Source organism: Triturus cristatus, chromosome 2_2 (assembly GCF_964204655.1).
Source record: "Triturus cristatus chromosome 2_2, aTriCri1.1, whole genome shotgun sequence".
Classification (NCBI taxonomy): domain Eukaryota; kingdom Metazoa; phylum Chordata; class Amphibia; order Caudata; family Salamandridae; genus Triturus; species Triturus cristatus.
In genome coordinates, this window is record NC_140582.1 from 1,137,334,926 (window position 1) to 1,137,342,295 (window position 7,370).

Consider the following 7,370-nt stretch of genomic DNA (forward strand, 5'->3'; position numbering starts at 1 on the left):
AGACGATAAGTGATGGTGAATCATCAGATGGTGAGTGGGAGACGACGGCGGCAGATGAGCATCGACGGCGAGTAGCAGTGCGGCAGGAAGCAGCAGTTCCAGGAGTGAGTATGAACAAAACGAGATGTTGTAGATTGCGGTGTTGATTTGTTGTGTGATGTCTTGCGGAGTTGATGTGTATGTCGAGTGATTGTGAGATCAGGCTGTGAGCGCGCGCAGCCCGGGAGTTGTGGTGTAGAAGACACCTGAGATAGATTTTGTTGACCACCCAAAGGAGATCGTGAGGTACCATCGATCACCTGGACCGAGATAGGGGGAGCGAACGTGTGTGTGTATGGCAACTTAACGCTGGTCGTGGGTTGTTGTGTGTGGATCGGAGTGTTAGTAACCTATCAGAGGCGATCTGTCTGGCCGGACGGGGGCAGACGGTCGCCAATCGAGGTCAACAAGGTCGAGAGACTGTGGACGAACAGTCAGAGGCTGTGGACGGACAGCCAGAGAAGTAACTTAATTGGTTATTTCAGTGTATGAATGGGACGAGAGTAGGCGTGAAACGTGTCTGGAGAAGGGAACTGCTGCGAACGAAGGAAGGTGACGTCAGAGAGTGTCGCGCTGTGATAGGCCGGTTGGTGTGAGTCGCGCTGTTATTGGAGGATTTGAGAGCAAGAAGTAAACAGAGCGCGAGATCGAACTTGTTCGTCATGAAGTGCCTTAGGGTTTTGCGAGAATTGTGTAGAGGCGACAAGCATGTGGTTACTCGAGGGGGAGAAGAGGCCCCTCCCGAGGATACCCCAGCACATTATATGGCAAAGAACGAGGGATTACATACCATAGTTTGTATCGAGAATTGGCATAAGATTACACAAGGCAAAGGGGAACTAGCCTTTCCGAGGTATGGCTCCTTTAGGCTAGCGGTGCTGTATCAGCTGAAGTCTGTGATGGGGTCCTTAAGACCCTTGCCAAGGCCAACACAGTTCGAAGCACTACATGCGTGGATTAGAGCAGCGCATGATAAGGAAAAGGGAAGGAATCAGGAAAGGGTGAGAAAATCGATTAGGGCATTCCAAGATGCCAGGTGGGATGCGGCGGAGAAAAGATGGAGAGTACAGGCAATTGAGGAAGAGAAATTGTATCCCTTATTAATAGACTCGACGGGGATAAGGCATGTGAAGGCACAGGACGAGGAAAGTGATTCTGATGACGAAGTATTGGAGAGAATGTTGGAGGAGAGGCCACCTCCTTACAACCCAGAAGAGGCAGAAGACAGGTGGGGTGAGAGAGGGGAAACTAGGAGGGTAACAATTCAACCCGAGACTCGAGTAGAAGGGATGGTCTCGTTCGGAGCAGAGAGATCACGGAGTCAGTCTGAGGCTAGTGGGAGGATCGAGAGAGAGATGATGCACTGAGGGTACCGGTTACCATTGGACCAATTGTGTCGATTTATAGCCCAGAATCGGAGGAAATGGAGAGGTCCGAACAGGTAGCTGAAAGAACGAGGAGGGAAAGCGAGGAAAGTGGGTTGGAGGGGGCATTGGCCCGACCTCCAAGCCCTGTACAATGGAGTACGCCATTGGTAGCGGTGTCAGATACATCTAGGGGCGAAGAGGAACAGAGACCAGTGAGGCCGAGAAATCTGATGGAGTCAAAGTCAGATTTAAGGTCGTGGGTACCATCAGAGAGGCATCAGAACCCAAATGCGGTCCAATCGGAGAGAGATCGGGCTAATTTCATGAGTCGTTCTGCTCTTATGGAAGCACCAGAAGCGAGTAGAGAGAAGGAACAGGAATGTGAATATGACGAGAGACATGGAGCAAGTTGTCAGGTGTTGAGAGGAGCCTTGAAAGCAGGGATGATAGACATAGTAAGGCTCAAGGCAGAGGTAGATGAAATAATATATGGAAGTCTACCTCTTGAGAGAATAGTAACATACAACCCGGATGAGCTGTTCTTTGTAGCAAAAGATGTGACTCGTAAAGCACGAATTGCACACGAGAAATTGAGGGGATTGGTGAAGGAATATGATGTGGATTTATCCAAGACTAGGGCGTTGCAAGGAAGTCATAGGATGCATTATACCGAGCGGGAGTTGGAGGAGAAAAGGGTTGTTGGATTAAGGTCACATACCAGAGAACTGATTCTAGCCATGCGAGTATGGCTGATGCTCGATAAATGGGAGGAGAGATGGTCTAAGAAAAAGACCTCTAAGGGAGCGGAAGGAGGAACTCCGGGTGGAGGGTTGCTACTGGCAAAGACCTTCCCCCTGAGGGAAGTGGCGAATGGAGGATATGTGCATGTACCATGGAGCAGGGGTGATTTGGCATCATTTACGAATGATTTCCCCAGGCTTAGGGAGAAGCCTGCAGAGTGGTACAAGCAAGTTGAGCGCTTCGTTAAGAATTCAAAGGTATTTAGGATCGATTTAAAAACCTTATTTAATATTGTGGTTCTGGGAGATTTGTGGAACGCATGCAAGGTTGCTGTTGATTGGCCGGACTATGAGCCTGATAGGAATACGATTACGAATGGTCCGTCGCCAGCGGTGATGAGGCTGTATGATAAAGTAATTACTTGGTTGAAATCGAAGGTTTCACCCCAAGACATTGATTGGGTGAAAATAGATAGGACAGTGCAAGAACCAAAGGAGACAGTACATGAGTTTTATGAGAGACTCCTAAAGGCTTTTAAGCAGTACAGTGGCCTAGATGAGCTGGAAACGAAAGATATGGGACAGTTCATTTCTAAGTTTGTATTGGGTTTGAAGCCAGAGGTTAGCCTTATGATACAGCAGCATTTGATCTGTTGGCAGAATAAGCCCGTGGATGAAATCTTACGGTACGCCAGGTACTGCACGGATGAGATTGAGTCGAAGCATAAGAAGATGAAAGATAATTTGTTGTTTATACAGATGCAAGCCGCTCAGGGACCGCCGAATGGGGGACCAGTGGTAAGGAGACAGGGAAACTATCAGGTAGGAAACCAGAATGTTCAGGGGCAGGGAAGGCCAAGGCCCATAGACCCTAGGACTGGCATGGATGTAGCGATACTGAAATAGACGACTGCTTGTCACCAGTGTCACCAGGTGGGACACTGGAGACGCGAGTGTCCCCTGAACCCCTGGAACCAGCAACAGATGGAGGGAGGATTAGCTCAGGTCCCTGGGGTGGAACAGGTACAGACGGTGACTACACCGAGAATGATGAAAGGGGGGACGGGCATCCCGCAGGTGCAGGTTCCCCAGCCACCCAGGATACAGAACATACAGCAGGGAGCTCGAACTTATTTGCAGATGCCCATGTTTGAAGTAGGTGAGGAGAGGGATACAGATTTGCTGGCCCGGTTAAGTTTAAGCCAAGATGATGACTGCATACTTAGGGCCATCTTAGAGGTAGATCAGAGAGGACCCTTTGTGGAAGCAGAGCTCGACGGTCACCCTACTACCTTTTTAGTCGATACGGGGGCTACTAGGTCGACTATAAGATCGGCAGTAGTTCCGGGTGTAGTTCTTTCTGGAGAAAGTATACAGGTTGTTGGGGTGGCGAATAAGAGGCTAGTTAGCCCTTTGACAAACCGATCCCAGTTAGGATAGGAAATTTTAGAGACCGACACCAGTTCGTGGTGTGCGATTCTAGTCCTGTTTGTTTATTGGGGAGAGACTTGTTGTGCAAGCTCAATTGCACAATCTACTGTACCCCGAAAGGAGTAGAGGTACAGACAAGGGATGATGACGCGACCTTCAAGGTTGCGAATCAGCGGGTGTGTGTGGAAATGTACCCAGCTTTGACAGTGGAGGAGCTTCCACCTGATTTGAGGGACTCAGTGTCCATCGATGTGTGGGACCTAAGTGGAGAGGAGATTGGCTTAGTCAGGGGAGTGGATCCAGTGAGGATACAGGTCAAGCCAAACACGGAATTCCCGAGAACCCCTCAGTATAAATTATCCCCTGAGACGATTGCAGGGATTAAACCTGTGATCGAGTCCATGATTAAGCAGGGAATACTGATGGAAATCATGGGTAGTCCATGCAATTCGCCTATTATGGGACTGCAGAAACCAAGTGGGAAGTTCAGGATCGTGCAAGATTTGCGAAAAATAAACGATATAGTTGTTCCATGTTGTCCGGTGGTACCGAATCCATCTGTGATCCTATTTCAGATCCCATGCGAAGCTGAATGGTTCACAGTGATTGACTTGTGTCAAGCATTTTTTTCGATTCCCCTACATGAAGAGAGCAGATTTCTTTTTGCATTTAGACTAGAGAACCGTGTATTAACGTGGTGTCGTATCCCACAGGGGTATACAGAGAGTCCATCGATTTTTAATCAACTTTTGAAGAAAAACCTCGAAAGTCTTGTGTTGCCACAAAACTCTGTTTTAGTGCAATACATTGATGATCTGCTTGTTGCGTCGGAAACAGAAGACGCTTGCAGGACTGATACGATTGCGCTGTTGAATTTTCTGGGAGAAAATGGTCACAAGGTGTCCCCAAACAAGCTGCAATACTGTTTACCTGAGGTACAGTATTTGGGCCACAGAATTGAGAAGGGTAAAAGAAAGGTGTCTCCAGATCGCATTGATGCGATTCTGAGAATGCCAGTTCCCTCGACGCAGAGGGAAGTTAGAATGTTTTTGGGAATGGTGGGTTATTGCCGCCAGTGGATCCCAAACTTTTCCTTTGAAGCGAAGCCTTTACAGAGGCTGACGCGAAAGGATGTAAGTGATCCGGTACCATGGGACGACGACTGTTTGAAATCATTTCTGAGGCTGAGAGAAGCCTTATGTAGCGCTCCTGCGTTGGGAATGCCGGATTACAACAAGAAATTCGCATTATTCTGCTGCGAAAGAGAAGGTTGCGCATTAGCAGTGTTAACTCAGAATCATGGAGGTGTCCGTAGACCAGTTGCTTATTTCTCAGCTACTCTAGATCCAGTAGCTTCTGCGTTGCCCGGATGTCTCAGATCTGTTGCGGCAACAGGTGTCAGCATCGAGAGATGTGAGAGCATTGTGATGGGTTATCCTCTTACTGTACATGTGCCACATTCTGTTGAACTGTTGATGACTAGGACTAAAACACAGCACCTCACGAATAATAGGCTGACTCGTTATGAGCAAGTCATCCTTGCAGCCGATAATGTGATATTGAAGAGGTGTGCGGTTTTAAATCCTGCTACATTGTTACCTGTCCCAAATATAGATGATGATGAAGATTGTGAGGACCATGATTGTCTCGATGTGACTGAACTATGCACCAAACCGAGACCAGACATTGTTGATGAACCGCTCCCAGTTTCAGATGAGATTTTCTTCGTGGACGGTTCATGTTTAAGAGACAGTGTCGGTCGATTGAGAGCAGCGTTTGCTGTATGCACCATCACGGGGGTGGTTGAAGCCGCTTGTTTAGAAGGAGTACACTCCGCGCAGGTGGCTGAGCTTATTGTCTTGACTCGTGCCTGTGTGGCAGCTGATAAGATCCGTGTAACCATTTACACGGATAGCCAATATGGGTTTGGTGTGGTTCATGACTTTGGACAGCTATGGTCCCAGAGAGGGTTCATGACGTCTTCAGGTTCACCCATTAGAAATGGTGACTATGTGCGCAAATTGCTCGAAGCATTGCAAGGTCCTGATGAAATTGCTGTTGTTAAATGTTCTGCTCACACGAAGGGAAATGATTTTGTTTCACTGGGCAACAATTATGCTGATGAGGTTGCCCGGTTTTGTGCAGAACAGGGATGTAATTTCACGGAGGACCACATTGTGGAAACTGAGGAGAAAACGGTGTATGATCAGATGTTAGCAATGGCAGATTCATGGGAGAAACTGAAACAGCTTCAGGAAGGGGTTTCGGATCAGGAACGAGACAGCTGGATACGAGCTGGATGTGAGAAAGGAGATGTGGATATATGGGTTTCGAATGATGGACGAGCGGTGTTGCCAGAATGTTTGTTGAATCCCATGGCGAGGTTGATACATGGTGCTGTACATCTTGGTAGGGACGCAATGATGAGAGTGTTTCGTCAGACTTGGTACAATCCAAAGTTTCGAGCGGTGGCTGAAACCGTGTGCCAGAGGTGTGTTACTTGTCAACAGATGAATGTAGGAAAGAGGACAGCTGTGACGTTGAGTCACATAGGGAGGTCAGGTGGACCTTTCAATAGGATGCAGCTGGATTTCATTGAAATGCCGAAGTGTAATGGGTTGAGGTACATATTAGTCATAGTATGTGTCTTTTCCAGGTGGGTGGAGGCATACCCCACACGCAGATGTGACACACTCACGGTAGCAAAATTATTATTGAGAGAACTCATTCCGAGGTACGGTTTCCCGACCTCTTTTGAATCAGATAGAGGAACTCACTTCCACAGTGAAGTCATGAAGTTGCTTTGTGCCGCTCTAAATATAGACCAGAGGTTACATTGTAGCTATAGACCAGAAGCTTCAGGGATAGTGGAACAAGTAAATGGAACTTTGAAAGCTCGAATGGCGAAGGTGTGTTCGTCGACGTCCCCGAAATGGCCCGATGCATTACCCTTAGTTCTCATGAGCCTCCCAAGTGTGCCTGATAGAAGGACTGGATTGTCACCCCATGAAATCCTCATGGAGAGTGCGATGCGTTTGCCAGCAATACCTGCCACTGCTTTGATAAATATCACTGATGATATGATCCTGGACTATTGTAAAGGCCTTGCTGACGTGGTCCGTTCTGTGTCTCAGCAGGTGCAGACAGCAACGGTTCCAGCTGCGAGTGACCTGTGCCACGACCTATGTCCCGGCGATTGGGTCCTGGTCCGCAAGCACGTGAGGAAGAGTTGCCTGGATGCTAGGTGGCGAAGACCGTTTCAAGTGATCCTCATCACGAACACAGCAGTGAAGTGTGGAGGTTTACCGAACTGGGTGCATGCTTCCCATACCCGTAGAGTTCCAGCACCCTTAGAAGATACAGCCCCTCTCGAGAACGAAAACCCAGCTGAGGCGACGGAGCCACCTGAGAGGGCAAGTCAAGCTGTAAGGGTTGCTGAAGCAGCTGGTGGTGCACTGAATCAAGCTGAAGGAGAACGTGAGAGAAGCACCGAACCAGAAACAGGGGAAGAAGTAAGAGGTGCAGTGGGCAGTACAGAATCGAGTTCTGCCGAAGAAGAGGAGATCAGTGCACAGGGTATCGAGGGGGAGACTGGAGGTGCCACAGAAGCAGAAAGGGTTTGGCCCGCGAGGCAGAAACGGGTAAACCTGAGGTTGGCACCGAGCACAGATCTTGCACCAGTATCGGAGGAGCCAGAAGCAGAATCGAGTGACGAGGAGCATCCTCAAGGTACTCTGAGAAGGTCAAGAAGAACTAGAGTGCCAAGTCAGAAGTACGCTTCACCGGAGTGGGC